This window comes from Dipteris shenzhenensis, chromosome 10 (genome assembly GCF_047967505.1).
Source record: "Dipteris shenzhenensis isolate YYH24624 ecotype China chromosome 10, Dip_SZ_1.0, whole genome shotgun sequence".
Lineage (NCBI taxonomy): Eukaryota > Viridiplantae > Streptophyta > Polypodiopsida > Gleicheniales > Dipteridaceae > Dipteris > Dipteris shenzhenensis.
The window spans coordinates 51,142,972-51,169,051 of record NC_141605.1 but is presented as its reverse complement, the minus strand read 5'-3'; the positions used below and the strand labels follow the sequence as shown (position 1 = coordinate 51,169,051).

The following is a 26,080-nucleotide window of genomic DNA, read 5'->3' as shown; positions in this document are numbered from 1 at the left end:
GTGAAGACCGGTCTGCCGGTTGGACCCCAAACGAAAGGGAGACATAAGCATAGCTGAGTGACCACAAGGGTCACAGGGAAGCATTGCTTATCCTTCAGTATAACGTAAGGTGCTGCAGATACTACCGTGCTTGCTACCATGTAGCTCTCAGGTGCACACAAGCACGCTGGACGGGATAGAGGCTACATGAGAATGTAGACAGAAGGTATCGATTATGCGCACTAGCGTAGAAGGTCTGGGATGCACCCATTTCGTACTGGTAGAATACAATGCTGGTGGAGTTAGATTTGTGAGCACGCACATGGAGGGATACTCTATCGCTGCTCTGTCGTTCTTTTTTGAAATAAAAGGGTTAGTTATTCACTAGAACTAACAGATATGTTGTGCAAGACTTGACGACTATGGGCCAGTGCTCACACAAAACATTATTTTCAACCAGACAAAATAAGGGTAGCTCTCTACAGTAGCCGTTATTTGAAAATTTCAACCGGTAAATAAAGACGTAAATACTTTCCAACCGGCCATATAAAGAAATTTACTCACATCAGACCTTATAAAAACGCATATATTTTTTGAAAACCTTAAAAAAAGGAGTAAATACTTTACAACCAGCCATATAAAGGTATTCAATCATGTGAAACCTTATAAAAAGACATTTATTTTCACTAAACCTCAAAATAAGTGATAGATACTTTCCAATAGGCCATAGAGAGGTATTCACTCACACGAAATCCTTTTAAAAAGACATTTACTTATACAAAACCAGAAAGAAAAAGTCCAATCACTATTACCTACCAAGACAACCAAGTAAACTTTTCAGCAAGCTTTGATAACAAGAGATAGCAAGGTATCTTTCTCTCATAATGGTCTACACAATGGTCACCTGGTAGTAGATCTTAGCCACACATTCAAACAATCCATTTCTTAGCTCAAGATCATCCTTAGCTACATTCTTGAATAAGCCCAAACCTGTATATTCACATAAAATCCCATGTAATGTACTTTTAGCATATTGAAAAAACAGATTTACACTACTAATCTAAATAGAAAAAACTTACCATAGATGGATCCTCTTTCAATTATTGATCTCAAAACAGCAACCATATTGATATCAAAACAGTAGCAACTGTATATATGTGATCCCTTACTGCACCTTAACCATTTGTGCAGAATCCTCTTTCAATTATTGATCTCAAAGTAGCAACCATACTGATATCAAAACAGCAGCAACTGTATATGTGTGATCCCTTACTGCACCTTAATCATTTGATTGTAGAATCCTCTTTCAATTATTGATCTCAAAACAACAACCATATTGATATCAAAACATCATCAACTGTATATGTGTGACCCCTTACTACACCTTAACCATTTGATTGTAGAATCCTCTTTCAATTATTGATCTAAGAAAAACAACCATATTGATATCAAAACTGCAGCAACTGTATATGTGTGATCCCTTACTGCACCTTAACCATTTGATTGTAGACAAATATCATCATAGATAATGCCACAAAAAAGGTACACAACCCACAAAACAACCTACAAGTAAAACCATGGAGACACGATCATACTAGCTTACTTATAAGGACAACTAAGACATCATAACCAAGACAACGATAGCTACCATTACTTGCCAAGACAACCAAGCAAACTACTAAAAAGCTTTAACAATGTGAGATGGCAAAGGAAGCTTTACCTCATATGGTGTATACAACGGTTAGTCAACAGTAGATCTTAGTCCCATATCTTGCCCACATGATCACAATCCTAAGATATGCAAAGTTGTAACATCAAGTAAAAGCTGAATGGTTGATTTGATCATAAGACACTTGTCAAGCAAGATATCCACACATTCAAACACTCCATTTCTAAGCTCAAGATCATCATCAACTGCATGCTTGAATAAGACCAAACCTGTATATTCACAAAAAATCCCATGTAATCTAATTTCAACATGTATAAAAACAGATTTACACTTCTAATCTAATAGAAAAAACTTACCATAGATGGACCCTCTTCAAAATATTGATCTCAAAACAGCAATTGTATATATGGGATCCCTTACTGCACCTTAATCGTTTCATTGTGGATAGAAATCATCATAGATAATGCCACAAAAAAGCATGCACAAAAAATATATCCCAAAAAGCAACCTGCAAATAAAAGCATAGAGAAATGATTTTACTTAATAGGATAGCTAAGAGAATAAATATTGATTTCAAGACAAAATCTACCTAATGATTGAAACTTTAAAAAATACCTTCAACCTCTTTGAATCCCGCTGACCCTACATTTAAAGAAAGCAATCAAAGTCAACTAAACACATATACAATCACATTAAAATTATTTATATATGATAAACAAATCAAAAGCATACCTTCTGCTTTCACCATAGATATGCCTACTAGTTTTGGTACCTCTCTTCCATAATTCAATGGCAACACCAAAATCATAGTCTTCAAGAGGTGGCCCTTCGATGTACACATGCATAAGCGCATCCATGCTCCTTGATTTTAGAGAGTTTCGAAGCTTGTCCTTGATTATATTTTGTATGTTGAAACCTCTTTCACATATTGCTGTACTTGCACATTGTAGCATAGAGATATGTGCTAAACAAAGTAGCATGGGATACTTGGCAGCCGTGGGTGGGTTTTTAGCAATAGAGACCCATGTATCCCTCAAACTCCTTCCTTCCCATTCAAATGCAGCTTGTGCCTTGAAATATTGATACTCCCGTTTGGCATGCATCTTGTCAATAAGAGATCCGATGCTCTCTCCGTTTTCAAGATACTTGGACTCATCATAGTAGGATGCAAGTGTCTCAATTTCAGAAAACCCATAATTCTTCAAATGGTTTCCCTTTGGAAAGGTACAAGGTGATAGTGCCTTGAAGCATCCAACAAGGTTGTTATCTGGAAACCTTTCAAATAGATTCTGAATTATCACGTTAGAGAACTCCTTCTAAAATTCAAGGGCTGACTCCATATCCATGCCATCAAGATTTCTGCGAATCAAGACTGATCTGTATGTATTGCCATGAAGAGATGCTCTAAGGGCAGCAAGTTGTCCCACAATAGGGCCATAATCTGGAATAATGGGATAACCCATGGTGTCACATTGAGATGCATTGATTTCCACGTCTGGATCCATGAGGAATTGTTCACGAATTAAGTGTATTTCAGTTTGTATAATCCCACTAATTGCTGAAATGTCAACAAAGTTACATTGAAATGTTTTGCTCAATATGGCCAACCTTTCAAGCATATCTGCCATGAAGTGAATCTTGTAGATGAACTCAAAATTGCTCACCTTGACAAACAAAGTGGGATTATATGACTTCAAAAATACCAGCAAAGGCTCAAAAGATTCACAAACTTTGTGAATAGCTGATGCTCTACTCAGCCATCTGCTTTTGTGGATACGACTCATCTTAACTTCCACACACCCAAACTCGGTCTTTAGAGACTTCAGTGCTGTAATTTTTAAGGCACTTTTGGAAAAGATCGCTGCTATCTCATTCACAATCTAATCAATTTCTTGGGCTGTTACAGATCTCTTAACTGTGTCACATAAGCATAGGCTTGTTCTATGAGCAATACAATGTATTGAAGTCATATAAGGACTGACTCGTTTCATGCAAGCAGCTAGCCCATTAACGTGCCCTATCATAGATGAAGCACCATCTGTACCCAAGCAAACTATGTTGTTGACATCAAGGTGTAGTTGTGACATGAAGAACATGCAAGAATCATACAAATGGCTTGAATTTCCACTTTGTATTTCCAAGAGGCCTAGAAACACTGTAACAGGTTCACAATCCTCTATGAATGAGGCATAGACAATGAGGTGCTGAATATGCCCAATATCCGTCGATTCATCCATCATGAGGCTGTAAAATGTAGATGCTTTCATCCTTTGCAAGATTTGTGACAAAAGCCCCTCACTAATGGATCTTACAAACTTACTACATGCCTTGTCATTGTGGTACAAATTAGTTGTGATGTATGGACATTTGCATCGGATTAAAAGCTTTAGTTGTTTCGAATATGATCTAAAAGAAAGATCCTCTTTGGCAACAAAATATGCTGCTACAAATAGATTCTCAATGGCTTGATTGGCATCATCCTTGGATCTATTCATCCAATCTTCAATGCACACTTTCTTGAATCCATGTACATATTTTGCCTCAGAATGTGCCCTAGATTTTGCATGCTCTGTAAGAGCATTGTGCTGGATATTAATGGAACCAAATTTCCCAAACTCACTTTTGGAGCGTATGTCATTCTTGCAATACTTGCAAAAAATCCTATCGACGAACTTGTCAAAATAAGCCCATTCAAATGTTGCTGTCCAAGCATCGTTCCATGCTTGCCTTCGAAGCTGGAACTGCAAATCATTCTCTAGGCCAACTACATTTGGCTCTGTATCTCCTAAGATATCCTCTCCCTCACCTTCATTGGAGGATGCATCTTTTGAAATGTGCCTCTTCTTTGAACGCTTTGGGGGTGGTGGTTGTTGAGTGAACATCGGCAAATGAAATAGAGACATTTGTCGGGGAGGCATAGCTATCTATAAACAAATAGAAACTAATCTAAGTAAAGCTTCTCTCTCTCTCTCTCTTTCTCTCTCTCTCACACACACACACACACACACACACACACACATGATGATTCCAAGATGTAGAGAACTAAAGCTATTTTATTTGGGTGAACCACCATATTATGGTTGATGCCATAATGAGAATGTAACAAAGGTGACCCTCGCATTACATCCAGTTATGCGCTAGCCATATTGGCCATGCCATGCAAACAATGCATTCCAAGAAAGTATATCCCAAAGTTCTACCCTCTCTTTTCCCCCTCCCTAAATAAAATTAGGATAATTAAGAGCATAGACAAATGCAAGCCTCTCTCTCTCTCTCTCTCTCTCTCTCACACACACACACACACACACACACACACACACATGATGATTCCAAGATGTAGAGGACTAAAGCTATTCTATTTGAGTGGACCACCATAATATGGGACACACAAGGTTGCTACCATAACGAGGATGTAACAAAGGTGAGCCTCAACCATATTGGGCATGTCATGCAAATAGTGCATTATAAGAAAGTATGTCTCACAGTTTAAATCTTTCTCTTTTCCCCCTCCCTCAAAAAAATCAGGATAATTGAGGGCATAGACAAATGCAAGTTATTATACCTGAACTTTGAAGATGCTTTATCACAATTGTCCAAAGTCTACCCCACTCCAAAGACTACAACCTTAATCCAGGGAGACTGCAACTCAATGTGGACTGCCACACCTGCTTCAGATTAGCGGTTCAGCAAACATTTACAAACATTGATAGCAAGGAAGGATTAATGTTCACATCTTGGAAATAGACAATGAAAATAAACCTTAAAACATGTTTCTACAAGATACAACAGCAATTTATTTTGTGAAAGAGGTTTCTACTCTCTTTCTCTCTCTCTCTCACGCACACGCATGTCACACACACATACACGCGAGCATTTTGTGGGGGCTAATACTGTCAAAGGCTACTTGTTGGTGTGCTATTAGTTGCTGATCCTCAATGCTCACCCCTCCTAACATAGATTTGAAGTGCTGTTAGAACTCTAATCTATGGATTTCAGATATCCATACAAGGGAACTCTAAAAAATAACCATGGAGGTATCCCTAGTCTACTTCCCACCCATCTCCGCTACTAAGAGCACTAGAAAGTTTTTCCACTCCAACCGGTGAGGCCCCATGCATTAACCCATCCTCCCATCACATCTCGACAATGCACATGTGGAAGGCTTCTATTTATGTATGACGAGGAGCAAAATTATCAAAAGAAAAAGGAAAATTAATATGGATTCTCTTACGATTAGTAATATCTTCATAACAAGACTTCAACGTGATTCAGAATAAAGTTCGAAGCAATAAGATCTTGTTTTTGAAAGATGCAATCCAAGTTACTGAGATCTACAATGATACGATTGCCACCACCCACAAACACTATCAATCTGTTGATCATCTCGTGTCTAGAAGGAGGAGAAAGGCTATTCACAATTTTTATGAAGGGCTTCAAACGGGAACGCTTGGCAGTAGCCACATCGATCGTATTACGTTCTGGAGTGACGAGTCTACCGTGAAACCTCAAAGTTCAACCAAGTTACCAACCTGGGTCCTGGACTATGAAGTTTGGAGTGCGAATCGTGATTGATCATTGGTCCTCTGGCGGCTGGCCATCGATGCCTTTGAACTTCGAATTGCAGGGGCCAGGGCAATGGAGATCCGAGAAACTGGAGACTGTAGGCAGAGGGGCGGCAGAACCAAGCATGCAGCTGGTGAATCTTCCTTGATTGAAGTTGTAGACAGGGAGGAACTACCCCCCGAACATGCAGGCCAGAAGGAGCAAGGAGTGGCCACTCAGAACGAGGCTAGCCACAAGATCGAAGCTCTCCCGTGGGTGGAGAACGGCCATGCAGACAAAGCACAGGGGGGGGGGGCTACCAGCAAGGACCTAGCGCAGAAAAACTCAAAGAGGTCTCCAGCATCCAAACAGGAGAGCCCAGTTAAAGGCAAGGAAAAAAGAAAGCCCGAGAACAAAGAAATGCAAGGATAGCCCAGCTCTGAAACTTCACCAAAGAAGATCAAGTCACTCAGGAATGTTAAGAGCCGAGCTAGGAAGAACTCTTCCTTTGTTAACATCTACGCTCCTTTGGCAGTCGAGATGGAGCAGTCCGATTCTGATAATGGTTGACCAAGCTGATTAGAGGCCTCAACTGGCCTTCCTCTCCTGGAATATCAGGGGGGCATGCACTGAATGGAAGCAGCAAGCTCTAAGGGGTCTGGTTCATAGAGACACAACCCAGTTGCAATGGCGATTCTGTTGCAATGGCGATTCAAGACCTGAAGGTAGGAGGGTGGACAGAGTCGATGTGACGATGTCATGAATCATGATCGTCATGGATGATGGGTGGGAATCGAGAATCGGGATGGAAAAGGAGGAGTCAGGACGGTGGTTAGATGTAAAATTAAAGAGGATCCTGGGAGTTGGGACCTGGGTCCTGGATCAATCATCAATCATCACTCTATGAGTCATGACTCATGACTCGTCACTCAACCTTAGTTTGAGACAAACATGAGGAATCAGGATTGAAGTTTGAACTTTGAACCATGCCACATGGCTCTTAGAGTTAATAAATTAATACATGGCTCTAGCCGCTAGCGGCTAGCCTCTTACAGTTATAGAATATATTCTACTAATAGTACTACTCTATATATATATATACATAATTTAATAAAGGCACGTTCTAGACTCACCCTTTATTTTAAAGACTATCTATACCAAGAACCCTTTAATTAAAGTCTATTTTCATGTGTGCCTTTAAAATAAAGTTTCGACCTTCATTTGAACCCTTTATTAAAAAAGGCATATCATTTTCCCAATCGGGATTTCTCAATTTCAATCGGGATTTTTACACTAAAAGCTCGGGTTTTGTGAGCACTGCTATGGGCTGCCCAAAACTGAGCTACTACCTTATGTGAGAGAAGGGAGCAGATGGGTCGAACCAGCAACATAAGCTATGCTGTACTTGTATAGATTTATGAAATCAATATTTTGCTTATTTTGACCACAACATAATTAAAAGGGGTGCATAAAGATGATTGGCCTATATTAAAAGTTTTTAAAAACCCTAACTCTCATTATTTGATGGCACAAGTGAAGAACACTGCTAGACCCATAGGATGTTGCCTCCACCCTTCCTCCTCTAGCTCCACCACCTCCATGGCATCTGTGCACATGAACCTCTCCGGGTCGCGTACCTCTCCTGAGCCCTTCCCCAACTCTCAACATACCTACCTCAACTCTCATGAGCCCTCCCCCAACTCCTAAGAGCATGATCTTTTCCCTAGGTCCCGTGAGACCTCCCTCGACTCCCGTGAGTACTCCCCCAAGTCTTGTGAACCCTCTCTGAAGTCTTGTGAGCCTCCTCCTTTGCATGAGCCTTCTCCTCCACATGATCCTTTCCCTCCCCATGAGCCCTCCCCCAAGTCCCAAGAGCATGTTCCCTCCAACAACTCCTATGAGACCTCCCCAAAACCCCATCAGCCAACCCCCAACTCCCAGGAGGGATCCTGTGAGAGGACTCCCCCAAATGAAAAAAATGTTTTTAAGAACCTCCTCGATGTTGAGCAGCTTCCAGAGAGGATTCAGTAAACCACAAGAAAGAGTACCATCATCCCTATCCCAGTGATATAGCCCATCCTGGATGTAGTTCCTATGCTCGTGCAACCGCGTGGGATTAAGATAAAGAAGATGCCAAGGAAGCCCCATCACAAGGACTTCAAAAAAGGTGCAAGCTCAATTCATCCATGAGAGGAGGGTTTGAAAGAGGTCGCTAGAGCCATGTCCTTGTCCATGACCATGATGCGCTTTACGTGGATGGCACACAAGTTGGCATCCTTGAGAAAAGATGTGGTGACTTGCTCTGTAGCCTCCTCAAGTACCCCCATAGCTCTTGTGCTAAAGCACACATCATCCTTGTACCCCTATGCTATCTCTCATACCACACATTGGAAGGGAGCACGTGAGATCAGGTTGTCGATGCTCTTCTGCAGTAGAGTTGTTTGATCTTCCTTAGGGCCCTTGCTCGTGGATTTGCTATGTATGGCTTCCTAACTCTTGGTGGAGGCCGTATAGGTACCTAAACATGGATCCATGGCCTCTTGTCTACTTTGAACTTCTTGCGCTGCTCTTATCTACCCTTGAGATGGTCTTACTCATGATGCAAATTGGTTGTTGCCAATCTTCAAAACTTTCGTACTACAATTGCCACATTTTCTTGAAAGACTTTCTACACTTCTCTAAGATATCTTGTATCATTTCCCAATGAACAATTCCAACATGACATGCACAATTTGTAGTAAAATCAAGCAAGATGATGTAAGTCTGCATGGAACCATTGGGCTGATGCAATCATGTTATTTCTTGCAGAGTAGCATGGATAAGATGTTGAACATTCATACAAGAAAAGGTACGACTATTTACACTACATCTCCAGGTTAGTGACTACATCCTAGGTTTACCGTTTTGATGCATGCTCTTCTTTGCTCATCAAAATATTCATTGAAGGACCCTTCATTGTATGGTAGCCAGAGGGAAATTTGTGGTTTCCTCCCACCATTGTATGATGGTCCACATAGGATCTTATTTGGTACTCACAATAGCTCTCATGAGAATTGCTCTACTACTTGCATTGCCCCCCCTCTCTCACTACAAGACAAGGGTCACTTTCTGATGCTAAATACAAAGAATATTTATTTGAATAAGTAAAAAGAGTCAGAATGTCCGTTGATGTGTACATCATAAAGAACTTGCATCAATATGGGCATCGGTAACTTAATGTTCTTGGTGATGGTATAGGTGTCGATATTGACATTGGTATACACCAACACTGCAATGTCAATATGGGCATTGGTGTATACTGATGCTTTAACAGAATTAAAAAAAATTTGTGGGGAAGGATGGGGCTTGTTTTAATTCCATCCTACTGCACAATTGTTTTTCATTAGAATCATGATTAAACATTACAAAAGAGGTCTACAAAATCATGTTACAATGCTACAAAAAAGTTCTTCAAAATGGCAAAAGTAGTGCTGGAGTTGAGAATGGAAAATCTACCAAGGTAATGCACTACAAAATCTCAGAAGTGCCAAACTCAAAACCGGAAAATCTACTGAAGTAATGCACTACAAAATGGTAAAATTATAGAACTCAAAAAAATCTGCTGAGGTAATGCGCTACAAGATGGAAAAAGTCCTAAAATACAAAATGACCAGATGTCCTATCCTACTACTGCTGCTCCTCCCTCAAACTCTCCTCGTCCTCTTCACCCTCCTCATCCTTGCCCTTTTTGCATAGACCTGATCCCTTTGATAATGGAAATGAGAGAGGGAGAGAGAGAGGAGTGCACACAAGATTACTAATTGCACACTAAGTTGTATTGTACATGAGCAAGAAGATATACATGTGAAACCCTTAGGGTTAGGGTTATGGTTCGCCCCTATGCCCTAGAGGTATGTTGCAATTTACACCATCCTCAACACCCCCTCTTGAATTGAACTGGGTAAGTAGAGGGTGCATGTACAAGACCTTTTTGTGTAGTTCATTTGGTACATATGATAGCATCCAAAACTGAAAAGAAATTAGAGTAGTATGTGCGTGGAAGCATGTACAATGAGTACAACTTAGGATCCTATACATAATGTGCATTTCCCGCTATTATGTTAGGTTGAAGGGAAGAGAAAGGAAATATGCAAAAAGGAAAGTCCACCTGCATCAAAGACTAGTCGATCGAAAGATGACTTTGTGAAAAATGATGTGTATGGCTACATGGCAAACTTGTCAAAGCTGACATGTCATAAGTTATCATGGCCTGTGCAGCTGCTTTGAAGAAGAGGCATCTGGATGTAAGGCTAATCGATGTAGCGATGGAGATGTGATCTAGTAGGTTGTGACAAACGAGGGTGTCGCCCACCCAAAAGAATTGGCAACAATGGTGGAGGTGCTACAATAGAGTAATCTCTATCAAATGATGCAGGGTCAAAGAAGGTTGCATAGTTAGTGTGGACAAAGTGATCTAGGGGCTAAATCTCCAGGGCCAAAGGTGTAGGTTTGATACACTACTCTGCTGAATAGGTGGCCCGTAAAACTCAGAAGGTATGACAACCTATCAAACCCATATGCTCAACTGTCATGAGCTAAAGGGCATCTGGTGTATGCATGGTAAACATCCATCGGCATGGGATGTAGCATCTATCATAGGCTCAAGGCGGAGTTGACAGTGTAAAGGCCTAGAAGCCTAAAATACAAAATTTGAAAAATGATAATATGTCCCTGAGGCATATGTGGTGCTGAATGCTAATGTAGGGATTGATCTGTAATCCTGGGTCCAACCACTAATCTACATCTGACAAGTAAGGACTGTATACTACAACCATAAGTGCATGCTGAAACATTGAGTTTCCTAGGTTGCACTATGGCTGAACCTAATGATGTCCCACTGCACTTGGGTAGGACCGCACTGATGCATAAATATCCTCATACTGAGGAATGATCTGTTGATCAAAAAAGGTGGTGATCACTGGATCCAAGGGTGGTGCAATGCGGCATGACTGAGCCAATGCTAGAACGTCCTGAAGTCTGATGTGCTAATCTGTACTACTCATGGAAACTGTGTCCAACATATGGTCTGTGTCAGAAATAAAAGAATCAATTATGAATGCTAGAATGGAATCACCTGAAGAGCTGAATGCAGTGTGGCATAAATCTTTGCATGCGACAAAAGATGTGAGTGCCTCGTACCGCAGGACTTGCCTGTTGCTGAAACACTGCATGATCATCACTGTGGAACTCTTGCGGTATATGTGTATCATTTGTGGCAAAAGAAGGAGTCAGATTCATGCATGATTAGAGAGGCATGTGAGGTGTACCAATGAGAGTGCTAGAAGGTGTGGGACAATGGTATGGTGAGGTGGAGGGTGGTCAGGCCTACATAGAGCCCCTCCCCTTACACTAGGGACCACCCAAACTATTGTCCATGTGCCAACATGGACTTAAGTAGCACAAAATGTGTGTGTAGAGTAGCGACAAAGTTTCATTTGTACTTGAATAAGGCTAGGAATAATCCCTCTTAGGAATCCAAATTGCATGTTCTACATGCAAGTTCTACGTACAGTCCCTACATGTAGTTTCTACATGCAACTCCTACATGCATGTTCTGCATGCAAGACCTACATACAACTCCTACATGCATGTTCTACACACAACTCCTACATGCAAGTACTACATGCAACTCCTACATGCTTGTTCTACATGCAAGTCCAACATGCAACTTGCAACTCCTACATGCAAGTTCTACATGTAGAGAGAGAATGTCTTACAATTCCTACATGCAGAGAGAGAAGCTCTACAACTTTTATAAATACCCCATGATGGAATGAAGGCCTCACTCTTTGGGGCATTGCGTTGAGTTCCACTTTGGTATTCCAAGCAATTGTCTCCAAGTGTCCATGCTTCCTTGCACTCCACATCCAAAAGCATGCCTTAACCTTGCAACTCCTCCTTCCCTTTCATCCAACCTTGCAACCCCTCCTCTCCCTCTCCTCCTCCCTTCTCCTCCCTCTCCTCCTCCCTCCTCCTCCCTAGTCCTCCCTCTCCTCCTCCCTTGTCCTCTCTCTCCTCCTCCTGCATGCTCTTACACCTTCCTCCCCACTCCTATGCTCCCGTTAAACCCTTAGTCCCTCAACCCTTAACCTCCATGATCTATGAGCGAGATGAGTTCTCTACCATGTTCTTTACCCTAAACCTCTCCTTCTAACCCTTAAACCCCTTATGAACCCTGGAACTCCTTCTGAACCCTTGATCCTCTTCTAAACCTTGGACCTGCTTCTAAATCTTGGAACCTCTTCTAAACCCTGGAACCTTTTTCGAAACCTTGGAATCTCATTCTGAACCCTGAACCTCCCTCTCTCGAGGGGTGAACTACTAAGAAATCATAGGTATCACATGCAAGGGGCAACAAAATTAGCAACAACTAAGAGCTGGCACTCAGCCTGCTACTATGACATGATTTTTATGGAGCCAATCCAACAAATCACAAGGAAGTTTTGGCAATTCTTGCTGGAGATTCCATAGATGTGGTTGAAGAGCAGCCGTAACGCACCAAAGGATGACTTCAACTAGTAGATAGAACCAAACCAAAGCCCGCCGATGGAATGGAATTTGACAACCTATAATTTGATATGAATGGCATTATTCATCCTTGCTAAGTGCTTCCATCCTGAAGATAGGGTACAAGTGTTTGGTGGTTGATTGTGAGATGATTGCAGAACTGAGTAAAACTATTGGGTCTAAAGGGATGGTAGCCGGGCAATTTTTGGACCTTACATCTGTACAATACTCCATTTTGAATGTAACAAACTCGAGGCTACATGACACGAAATGCAAGGTGCCCAAAGGCTAATGTGAGATTGAAATCCTATTTATATAGTCAAAGACCCTCAATTGCAGCTTGAAACGTACCAAGACTTGCTATAGGCATTGCGAGCTTCGGCGTCCCTGGTATCGGGAATACTCATTGTGAAAAATCAAAGGCAAGAAAATGAAAGATGGATGAAGGCAAAAAAAATTCAAGAAATGGGAGGCAGGATGAGACGATGAAATGAAAACAAAAGAGTGAGAGAGATACAAAAATCATGATTGCATATTGCATTGGGTAGGGGAGGATCATCGGCGATGAACTTCTTCAGTTGTTCCTCCATGGCCTATGTGCACTCTCCTTGTGTTGCTTGCCTATATTGTTGTTATTCTAGCATCCAAAAGGAAGCTACAACTAGTAAGCTCAAAGAAGGCTTGCATCCCAGCGCCTTGGTCAAAAGCAGAGAGCTGCTATGCACGAACTTGCCAAAATATTTCTGATTGAGATGCTTCCAACAAAAGGTGATTTTATGGGAAGGCAGTTTCTTTATTTTTGATTCTGCAATTGGTTTGCAGCTTGTCCAAACTTGATGGGGAAAGAATTGAGTGCTGCCCAACTTAAATCCAGAAGCATTGGCTACTACTAATCCCCTTGTTAAACCGGTCCCATGATTTCCTTTTCAAAGCCACTCTCAAAGCATCCATGGTGTGCCATGTTGCCTATTGACTCAGATAATCGTTCAAATATGCGTTGTTTTCATGGAGAAGAAGGAAGGGCTATTGCCTAGCATTCCTATCCCAACTTCAACCTTATAGGAAAACCTGCATTTCCTCACCTAATCTTCTCACGTTCCTTTTCACAAGACCAAATTCTTTCCATCAAGTCGTGGAGCATGTCTTTTGAGGGCATCATGTCCAGTGACTCATTCTAAGCCTTCATAGGAGCATTATGGGAGATTTAGATGTAGCCCATGGCCATGTCAGAGGTCTCAAGGATGCAAAGCTTTTGTTGGAGGGGAAGCGTGAAGAATCGAAAGGATTGTCAATGAGGGACAAGAGATGAAATGGTTGTAGACCTAAAAGGATCCCCAAGAGGAGGAGGTAGAGTGGATAGGGGAGTTGGATTGGGAGAGGTCAATGTTAGCGATGGGATCAGGTGGGTGGTAGCAGTAGCCATCACCATAGCCATGTCATGAGAGAGGTGGAGGAGGAGGAGTAGAGAAAGCAGGAGGAAAGGGAACAATGGAGGAAGAGAGGTGGATGTGATGAAATGGATATGGAAGGGAGAAAAGGATATGAAATAAGGTAGTAGTTGTCGATGTTAGTTGTGCCGCATGGCATCAAATGGCAAGGAAGTAGAGCATCCCTTTTCATGACATGTAGCTAGCCCCTTGATCGACATGCCAAACTCAAAAATAAGGAATATAATCTTGATGGGTTTAGGGTTAGGGATAAACCCCTTGATCGACATGCCAAACTCAAAAATAAGGAATATAAGATCGGTTAGGGTTAAACCCTAAACTCTTCCCATGCCATAACTCTCCATGGTTAGCTCGGATCACTCTTCTGTTTAAAGGTGAAATGTTCAAAATTGCAAGGTCTACACATTGGTGCCCATTAGATAGCCCGATTTGTTCTTCAAGTGGCTTCTTTTTAAGAAATAAATTTTTTTTTAAAGGTAGTAACCCAAGGTTGATGCCTGGGGTTAATACTTTTGGCTAGAGTTGGGATTTTTAGTCTCCTAGGCCTTGAGTAATATGTTCATGAGAGTTCTTGGTAGTTTGTTCTTTACAAATACTTGCATATGTTTATTTGTTACTTGGGATGCTAGTCTCTCCTGCAACGGCATCAAATATTGGCTCTTTCCCATGGCTTTCGCAGGAAGAGCAAGGTATTATCAGTATGTCCCTGGGTTCCGAGGCGCACTAGAGGGATCCTTCATTGCCACAACCTGCCTTTGGAATTGAGGAAGCTTGAGAGTTTTGTTAGATATCAATGCTCCACTCTCGTGTATCTATGCGGGAACCATCTAACTCTACTTGTAAGCCCCCCATATGAGGAGAAGGCATTTGAGTAGCTCAGTTATCTGGTAGGTCTTGGTTTGGACACCAAATGGGGGCCATGTGTGGTAGATGGAGCATTTCCCGAGGCAGCCCACTCTCGAGTTGCGGGGCCTGTTTGGAGCCCCAGATGATCCCGGATGGCTCTAGGCCAAATGGGCCGAAGGTCAGTTGCTCTATTCTGTGCCACGGTTCTAATGTGTGGTCGGTGACCTATTTCGAGACCGACCTCCCGACTGGGTTGGTCTCCCAATTGGGTCTAACCGACTATGACTGGTGGCTATATAAGAGCAAGCCCGTGAAGCCCATCATAATCATTAGCTACAGCAACCCTGATTCCTTAGCATCCAGCCTCCATCCCCTACTGTTTAAGCATGCCATCGAAGCTTCTCACGCAGGAGTGCACGGCTGGAAGGCAATGCCATCTATTGTATCAGTTTTACAATAATTTAAATTTTGATTCTCCATATTATGTGCTTTTCTCTCTTGCATACAAGATCCTATTATCTGTTGAGCACAGACATTGTATTGTTTTCTTACATGGTATCAGAGCCAGGGCTCTAGTAAGAAGATTTGGTAGTGTGTTTCTGTTTGTGAGCAAATTGTGAGAGATGGCCCAGCCCGCAAAACTGCAAATCCCACCGTTTGGCGAAAGCGAAAAGTTGGACGGCACTAACTATCCACTCTGGAAGTTCAAGATGAAGACCATCCTAAGTGCATACGAGCTTTGGGATACTGCTATTGGGGTCGACATGAAGCCGGTTGCGAGATCCAATCTAGCCAATGCAGGACAACAGATAGTACCAACTGCAGATGAAATTCTCGCGTGGACAAGAAGAAATGTAGATGTGCTGTGTTCTATTGTCTACAATGTAAGTCACGAATCAGATGCGGATTCAGAATCTAGAGACTCAACTCGCAAACAAGAAACTATCTGAGTCTAAAACGACAGAGAAGTTTATCACCAAGGTGAAGAATCTGCCTAATCAGATGATTGCGATTGGCATCACCATCACCAGCAAGAATCTAGCATGAAGGTGCATACAGATTCTCCCACCAAAGTACGACGGTCTTGTTACGGTGCTGAATACGTAGAACAGAAATCTGCCCCTCAACTTTGAGGATTTCATTGCAATGCTTTTGGAGGAGGAGATGCATCTAAAGATGAGGACTCGAGAAGATTCAGCTTTCTTGGCTGGATCAAAGAAAGGTAAGGGTAAGGACTCTGGTAACCCATCTTCTTCTGATGATAAAAAGAGAAAGAAGAAGATTAAGTGCTTCTATTGCAATAAGATAGGGCACAAGCAGAATGAGTGCCGGAAGAAGATTGCAGATGAGAAGAATGGAGTAAAGAAAGAGTCCAGCAACAATGCAGATGAGAAGAATGGAGTAAAGAAAGAGTCCAGCAACAATGCGCAGGCAATACTAGTAGAGCTGTTTGTAGTAATTGAGGAGATTTGCATGGAGGCAGTTCATGTTCCTGTGGATGAGCCTTGGATTATTGACAGTGGTGCATCACACCACATGACCAGTCGGAAGGATTGGTATACCTCTCTACATCTGGTAGGGAATGACGTCTTGGTAGCAGTCGACAATGATCCAAAATGTCCAGCAAAAGGAAAAGGTACGATTGCTCTTAAGTCAGATGGAGTTGTAAAACAGTTGTTCGATGTTCTTTATGTGCCAGATATCAAGAGGAACTTGTTGTACGTTTTTGCGATCACGAATCGGGACCTCAAAGTTCACTTCGATAAGAATGGCACACAGATTTTGGATCTTCAAGGGAAGATCATTGGTAAAGGTACACGGCGCAACAACATCTACGAACTCTCAACTTTCAGTGCTTGAGCCGATGTGAGCAACACTAAGCTGTGGCATGAGAGGTTTGGTCATCTAAACCTTAGTTCTTTAAAGGAGATGCATAAAAGTGGAATGATTGCAGACCTATCAGAAATTACAAATCTGCCCGATGTATGTGAAACTTGCATAATGGGCAAGCAGCATCGGCAACCCTTTCTTAAAGAGGCTAGTAGGGCAAAGGCTCCCTCAGGGGGGTCACTCATCATATGTAACCCTATCACGTGAGTTCAACAGAAGGATTTTTTTTATTTCTAAAATTTACAGAAATAAATATACATAAGGGACTATTTAAATTAGTTTTGGAAAAAATTTACAGATTTGTATAGAAAAGGGGTACATTTTATTAATGAAAATTTTTACAGATAAGGGACTTTAAATATAGGCCTTGAACGCACGTGATATAGAAGGTTTATACATAGTGACCCCCCCGAGAAGGCTCCTCTAGAGCTCGTTCACACGGACCTTTGCGGAAAGATGTAGACGAAAGCTTTGGGTGGTTCCTACTACTTCATGACACTGATCGACGACTACCGTAGAAGGATATGGATATACTTCCTGAAGACTAAAGATGAGGCTTTTAGTAAGTTCAAAGAATGGCATGTAATGGTTGAGAAAGAAACAGGGAGGAAGGTGAAGAAGTTAAGATCAAACAGAGGTGGTGAGTGTTGAGAGATATGGTGCCATGAGCACATAGATTAAAAGGCTAAGGTATGTGATAAGGAAAGAATTAAAGTAGCCACCCTAGGATGTGGACTACATGATGTGGAGATGTGGATTGAGGATATCCACAAGGAGAGATGTGGATGAGAGGATCCCACATGGTTTGACTATTCTAAAGGCTCTCTCTATATAAGAGGCCTACCATGTATTGTTGATATAGCACATTGGAATAGATTGAGTGTTTCATACTTCCTGTCTCTCTCTCCATGGCCTTCCTTATTTGGTATGATCCTCCATGATCTTTATGCTCATTAAGTGATAGATTAGGCTAGTACGATCCACACTTTGACATGGTATCAGAGCTTAGGTCTAGCTCTCCTAGGTTAGTTTTAGTTTTAGGGTGTGAGTGTTTCTTGAGTATTTATTGGAGAGAGAGAGAGAGTCTACTCTGTGAGAAATAGAGATCTAGGGAAACTCTTAGAAAGTCTATTTGTCTTCTTCCCTTGGAGAAATAGAGTGAGAGACATAGGTCTCTACTATGCCAAGACCTCCTTGGGCAGAGACGATAAGCAAGACATTGCCTATCTATGGCAAGGAAGATGCTTCCGGAGTGATTGAGCACTATTGCAAGTGACGAGCGTTAAGTCCTCCAGAACTGCAACAAAATAGCAACCAGCCACTAGCTCTTCATCAAAAGCTCTTCATCAACCTCAAGTCTGACTCCCTACAGCCGGCCTCAGAGCTCCTACAAGCTCACAGCGCTCCAGCAACTTCGCGGCATGGCATAAGCAGCTCTACCTTGTGCCAACGACTAATGACCTCTGGCTGCAAGCAAGATGTCGGATGCTCCAGTCCATCTCCAAGATCCTTGCATAGCGCCTTCCAGCACCCACACAGCTCCAATCGGCTTCTCCAACTGCAGCAATTCACGAAGCCCTCAGCGCATGCTTCAACCTCACATCGCTTCACTGCATCTTGAAACTATTGAGTCCAATACCTCTTGCAGCCTGACGGACTCCTGTGTCAATAGCCCGCTACGACACACAACCAGTTGCTCCTAATATCTTCTATGAGGTCCTTCTCTGCTAGCCCGTGGCTCCTTCAATGCCAGCGCACCTCTCCAGTGACTCCAACAAGCAACTCAATAGCTCCTCCAACGTGAGCTCCTAGTAGCTGCCGCCAACGCCATCAAATGCCTCCTCTGCATCAAACTTGGCTCTAACATCCTCGCCTCCATCAACAGCCGACGGACTCTCCACGACCTTTCGTAGAGAAACTTTAGCTCTGTATCAAAGGCACTCCAAGGCTCTAAGATTCTCGTCTACCGGCTCCAACGAGCCACAATGCCATAGCCAATGACCACCGACAAGCTTCCGTCAACAAAACAGCGTCGCCTTCTCCGAATCTCCACCGCGTCGAGCGTCGTAGCAGATTCAAAGTTTCTCTCTCTCATTTTTCCTAAGGTTTCTACAAGTGACACGTGGCAGCTAAAGGAGAAGACACATGGCAGATAAGCCACTCAGCTTAGGTCAAGATTGACCTTAGGTTAGCTCCATGGTTAGGTCAAAAGATAACCGTAGTTAACATTTCTAGCTTGGGTTCACGAAGCTGGGTTACAAGGTCACCACAGTGCCACCTAAGCACAGAGTCCGTTGCTAAGCACAGTATGGAATTCAGCATGTGAATCCCTGTGCCACATCATCAAAGGCTCTCTTCTTCATAGAATCTTCGACAAGCCATAACTTGCAATCCAAGAAGAATTTGGACACGCTCCAAAAAGGAAAAGTGATCATCTTTTTGAGCTCCATGCGCCTCTCATGTGAGAATCATTGTATGCAATTAGACACTGCCAATATTGAAAGAAATCAATTGGTAAGACCTTTGCAACAAATGGATTAGTGACGCATGAATGCAAGCATCGTTGTCATAAGCATGCCAAAAGCTCAAGTGCATGAGATGACCATAGCAAAAAGCATGGCATCCACACGTAAAGCATCAAGGCACATGGAAGAACAAAGCATCATGCATCAAGCTACATCAAGCGAAGAAGAAAACGCCATCGACATGAAGCATTAAAAAGCAAAATCCTTGCCACCTTTAGCCCACACGTTTGTAAAACAAGCCTGACCACCTGAGAGTAGCAATGAAAGCACCCAGGGGAGGTATTGACATGTAAAAACCACACTTGACCACCTTAAGTAGCAATGCATGCACTAAGGGGAGGTGATGGAATGTAACTCACATCTGACCACCTTGCAGTAGCCAAAGAATCATGGCACCAAGGGGAGGTGTTGAGAGATATGGTGCCATGAGCACATAGATTAAAAGGCTAAGGTATGTGATAAGGAAAGAATTAAAGTAGCCACCCTAGGATGTGGACTACATGATGTGGAGATGTGGATTGAGGATATCCACAAGGAGAGATGTGGATGAGAGGATCCCACATGGTTTGACTATTCTAAAGGCTCTCTCTATATAAGAGGCCTACCATGTATTGTTGATATAGCACATTGGAATAGATTGAGTGTTTCATACTTCCTGTCTCTCTCTCCATGGCCTTCCTTATTTGGTATGATCCTCCATGATCTTTATGCTCATTAAGTGATAGATTAGGCTAGTACGATCCACACTTTGACAGTGAGTTCACATCAAGTGAATTTGAAAGTTACTGCAAAAGTGATGGGATTAAGAGGCAAAAACCCCCGCCACATACATCACAGCAAAATGGAGTAGCAGAGCGCAAGATGCACATCATCTGCAAAATGGGCACGAGTATGATGAAAGGGAAAGATTTGCCAAAGACTTTCTGAGCTGAAGAAAGTAACACGGTAGTTTACATTTTAAATCATAGCTACATGAAGGCTGTGAATGGGATGACTCCACTGCAGGCCTTTTTTGGTAAGAAACCTTCAGCTGCACATTTCAGAGTTTTTGGATGTGACTGTTTTGTGCATGTCCCTGATGCTAACAGGACCAAATGGGAACCAAATCTAGCCGGAAGTGTATTTTCTTGGGCTATAGTGAAGAGGCGAAGGGTTACCATCTCTATAATCCTATTACCAAGAAGGTAATACTAAGTCACGATGTGGTCTTCTTAGAACAGCCGCATCAATTGGAGGAGGATGCTTCCTTCCCAAACAACCAAGACTAGGATATCCATCCAGTACAACCACCAATAGCAGAATGAACTCCTCCAACAGTGCTTGGGAGGATTCAAGATAAAGAAGAGGAAGAAGAGCCTGCAGAACCACAATGGCAACGGCCATTCCCGAAGTGGGTAAAGTAGCTTTTGGATGGCAGAGAACCTCTAGCCATTGAGGAGGAACCATCCAAACACCGCCGGTCCAAGAGATTAGAGGAGCAAAGAAGGGCGCATGAACACTTGGTCAACTACACTTTGATGATAGAGGTGATCCGTGTTGAAGAACCCAAGTGTCTTGAAGAGGCACATGGTGATGATAGGTGGATGGAGGCTATGCAGTTGGAGTATGGCTCCATAATGAAGAACAACACTTGGGACCTTGTGGATCGACCACCAAAATGCAAGGTAATCGGCACCAAGTGGGTGTACAAGACCAAGTACAAGTCCGATGGCACATTGGATAAGTACAAGGCTCCGCTCGTGGCAAAAGGATTCGCACAGGTACATGGTTTTGATTATCATGATACTTTTGTTCCCACAGCTCGACTAACCACAATTCGGAGTGTTTTGGCTTTAGCAGCATAGGAAAGTTGGCTCGTGTTGCAGATGGATGTAAAATCCGCCTTTTTGAATGGAGATATCAAGGAGGAGGTATACGTGGAACAACCACCTGGTTTTGAGATCCCTGGTTCAGAGGGTTAAGTCTATAAATTGAAGAAGGCACTTTACAGGCTGAAACAGGCCCCACGAGCATGGTACCAACGGATTGATGCCTACTTTATGCAAAACGGGTTCAAGAGGAGCCCATTTGATGCAAATTTGTATATCTACAGAGAAGGAGGCAGGTGTATGATCGTGGTCCTTTATGTGGACGACCTTGTCATAACAGGGAACCATGAAGAAAAGATCTCACAGACAAAGTAGTTGCTAGGAAGAGAGTTTGAAATGACAGTTGATGCATTTTTGTTTGGGGATTGAAGTTTGGCAAGAGCCAAAACAAATCTTCATCTCACAGCTGAAGTATGCTGGAGAGATACTGAAGGCATTTGGCATGGCTGAGTGCAAGACAGTTGGCACCCCTATGGAGGTTGACGTGAAGCTCTCAAATGAGGATTCATCACCACTGGTGGATGAAGCGGAGTACAGAAGGCTTGTGGGTAGTTTGATTTACTTGTGCAACATGTGGCCGGACATCAGCTTTGCGACTGGTGTACTAAGCAGGTTTTCCAATAAGCCTCGGGAGAACCATTGGAGGGCAGGGATGCAGGTGCTAAAATACATCAAAGGCACACTTGATTATGGCATCACCTATACCAAGGGCAACACCTTGATCGGATTCTGTTACTTGAATTGGGCAATAGACGTGGACAGTAGGAGATCAATGACAGGTTACTGTTTCTCACTTGGATCTGGAGCTGTGTCATGGGTCAGCAAGAAGCAACCCACAGTTGCTCTTTCTTCTACTGAGGTTAAGTACAAATCAGCATGTTTTGCTTCTTGTGAGGCAGTGTGGTTGAGGAGGATTTTAGGGGACATGGGTGCAGTGCAGAACAAGCCTACGCAGTTATCATGTGACAATCAGAGTTGCATGGCAATTGCAAAGAATCCTGTGTTCATGCTTGCACAAAACACATTGAGATTCAATATCACTTTGTACGTGAGCCCATCATGGATGGAGAGGTTGAGTTGGTATATTGTCCGACTATAGAGAATGCTATAGACATCTTCACGAAGGCTCTTGGAAGAGACTTGCTGGAGGGGCATCTTCATCGACTTGGCATTGGGCTGAAAAAGTAAGTTCACTTGCAGGTGGACATTGAGGGGGGGTGTTAGATATCAATGCTCCACTCTCATGTAACTATGCGAGAACCAGCTAGCTCTACTTCTAAGCCCCCCATATGAGGAGAAGGCATTTGAGTAGCTCGGTTATCCAGTAGGTCCTAGTTTGGACACCAGATGGGGGCCATTTGTGGCCTAATGGCTGGACGTCTTCAGATAGAGTTGGCACACTGCCAACTAGGCTACATGCAAGTGCGAGAAGGCATCCCATGACTGATCGCACTGACGGTAGATGGAGCATTTCCCAGGGCAGCCCACTATCGGGTTGTAGGACCCGGTTGGAGCCCTAGATCCCAGATGGCTCTGTGCACATCTGCAAAAAAACACGCCCTTAGGTGTGTTATCTGACCAAGTACTTACCGGATGGGTGTGCCTCTTTGAGAACATTTCAATACCACCTAGGTTGAGGTGTAGGAAAAGTGTTGTGCCCATCGGATATCCTTTGCATGGTCGATCCCGAGAGCATTAAATACTATTTTTGCTTTAGTGTCATGCACATCCGTAAAAAAACACGCTGCTAGGTATGTTATCCGATCAAGCACTTATGGGATGGGCGTACCACTTTGCATGTAAGTCAATTCCACCTAGTTGAAGGTGTGTAAAGTATTGTGCCCATCGGATATGCTTTACATTGTCGATCAAGCATAAAACACCGTTTTTGCCTTAGTGTCATGCACAACCATGAAAAAAAACGGTCCTAGGTGTGTTAATCAAACAAGTACTTATCGGATGGGGGCTCCACTTTGCACGCAAGTCCATTTCAACTAGGTTGATATGCGTGCAAAGTATTGTCACCATCGGATATGCTCTGCATGGTCGATTATGCATTATACAACGTTTTTCCCGTAGTGATATGCACATCCGTAAAAAAACACGTCCTTAGGTATGTTATCTGACCAAGTACTTATCGGATAGGTGTGCCTCTTTGAGAACATTTCAATACCACCTAGGTTAAGGCATACGAAAAGTATTGTGCCCATCGGATATGCTTTGCATGGTCGATCGAGCATTAAATACCATTTTTGCCTTAGTATCATGCACATCCGTAAAAAAACACGCTGCTAGGTGTGTTATCGGATCAAGTACTTATGCGATGGGAATGCCACTTTGCATGTAGGTCGATTCCACCTAGTTGAAGGTGTGAGAAAAGTATTGTGCCCATCGGATATGCCTTGCATTGTCGATCAAGCATAAAACACTATTTTTGCCTTAGTGTCATGCACAACCATATAAAAACACGGCCCTAGGTGTGTTATTCAAACAAGTACTTATCAAATGGGGGCTCCACTTTGCACGCAAGTCCGTTTCAACTACGTTGAGGTGTGTACAAAGTATTGTCACCATCGGATATGCTTTGCATTGTCGATCACGCATTATACACCGTTTTTTCCCTAGTGATATGCACATCCGCAAAAACACGCCCTTAGGTGTGTTATCTGACCAAGTACTTATCAGATGGGTGTGCCTCTTTGAGAACATTTCAATACCACTTAGGTTGCAACGTAGGAAAAGTTTTGTGCCCATCGGATATCCTTTGCATGGTCGATCGAGCATTAAATACTACTTTTGCTCTAGTGTCATGCACATCCGTAAAAAAACACGCTACTAGGTATGTTATCCGATCAAGCATTTATGGGATGGTCGTGCCACTTTGCATGTAAGTCAATTCCACCTAGTTGAAGGTGTGTGAAAAGTATTGTGCCCATCGGATATGCTTTGCATTGTCGATCAAGCATAAAACACCATTTTTGCCTTAGTGTCAAGCACATTTGTAAAAAAACATGGTCCTAGGTGTGTTATCGGATCAAGTACTTATCTAACCGACAGGCCACTTTTCATGAAACTCAATAATACCTAGGTTGAGGTGGGTGCAAAGTATTGTGGCCATCGGATGTACTTTACATGGTATATCACGTATTAAACTCCATTTGTGCCTCAATGTCATGCACAACCATAAAAAAACACGCTTTTAGGTGTGTTATCCGACCAACTGCTTAATAGATGGGTGTACCACTTTGCATGCAATGCAATACCACAATTTTTGAGACTCATGCAAAGTATTGTGCCCATCGGATATGCTTTGCATTGTCGAACAAGCATTAAACATTGTTTTGGCCTTAGTGTCATGCACAATCGTCAAAAAACGCGGTCCTAGATGTGTTATTCGACTAAGTACTTATGGGATGGGCACACCACTTTGCATATAAGTCAATAATACCTAGGTTGAGATGTGTGCAAAGTATTGTGATGATCGGATATGCGTTGCATTGTCGATTAAGCATAAAACAGCATTTTTGCCTTTGTCATGGACAACAACCAATAAAAAACATGGTCCTAGGTTTGATATTCTAAAAATTACTTGTCAGATGGGGAAGCCACTTTGCAAGAAATTCAATTTCAACTATGTTGATGTGCGTGCACAGTATTGTTTCTATCGGATATGCTTTGCATGGGGGATCATACATTATACATCATTTTCCCCCTAGTGTTATGCACATCCGTCAAAGAACATGCTCTTAGGTGTATTATCATACCAAGTACTTATTGAATGGGCATTCCACTTTACATGGAACACCATACCACCACTTTTGAGGCACGTGCAAAGTATTGTGCCCATCGGATATGCTTTACATGGTAGATTGAGTATTAAATACCGTTTTTGCCTTGGTGTCATGTACAACCGTCAAAAAACACGATCCTAGGTGTATTTTTCAAACAAGTACTTATCGGATGGGGATGCCACTTTGCACACAAGTCAATACTACCTAGGTTGAGGAACGTGCAAAGTCTTGTGTCCATTGGATATGCTTTGCATAGTCGATCGCACATTATACACCATTTTATTCCTAGTGTTATGCACAATCGTCATAAAATACGTTTGCAGGTGTGTTATCCGAACAAGTACTTATGGGATGGGTGCACCACTTTGTATGCAAGTCAATACAACTAGGTTGAGGTGTGTACAAAGTTTTGTGCCCATCAGAGAAATGTAGATGCGATCATATTAGAAAATTCTCGGTATGTGTATATGTGTGTGTGTGGGGCAAACAATTTTGATACAACAAAGTAAACACCTAGTGCACAAATTATGCACTTCATACCTTGAGTATTGTGTCAAAATAAAAGCTGAAATAAGCTTGTTGATGAGGATAAATATGCCCTTGTAAATACGCCCTTGAATAAAAGCACAGTTGTTGTATGACCACAATAGGATCGCTTTGACACCTGTGATTTTGCCCACATGTAAGTTTGCAAATAGTATAAAAATTCATATAATAATATATTAATAGTTTGCAAATGTGTATAGCAAGTGAGTAATGGGAAGTGGAAGTGGGAGTGAGGAGGGAGGAGTGGAATGGGAGAGGGGAAGTAATAGGGGTGTATGATAATAAGTATAAAAAATGGTATAATAATATTATAATAGTTTTCAAATGTCAAGTGAGTAATGGGAAGTGGAAGTGAGAGTGGGGAGGAAAGAATGGAATGGGAGAGGGGGAGGTAATAGGGGAGTAGGATAATAAGGGAGTGAAATGAGTG

The 26,080-nt window shown here is 42.4% G+C and overlaps 1 long non-coding RNA gene across 2 annotated transcripts; it reads right to left on the bottom strand.

Moving 5' to 3' along the window:
- Window positions 1–994: 994 nt before the first annotated feature.
- On the bottom strand, window positions 995–6,299 carry LOC147897949 (uncharacterized). Of its 2 annotated transcripts, XR_015541711.1 has the most exons (5): window positions 6,178–6,299; window positions 5,211–5,313; window positions 2,005–2,156; window positions 1,700–1,917; window positions 995–1,542 (listed from the first exon to the last, which is right to left on the bottom strand). It is a non-coding gene; the product is annotated as an uncharacterized LOC147897949 (long non-coding RNA). The 2 variants fall into 2 exon arrangements; XR_015541710.1 differs by having other exon boundaries at window positions 995–1,917.
- Between the last annotated feature and the right edge of the window lie 19,781 nt (window positions 6,300–26,080).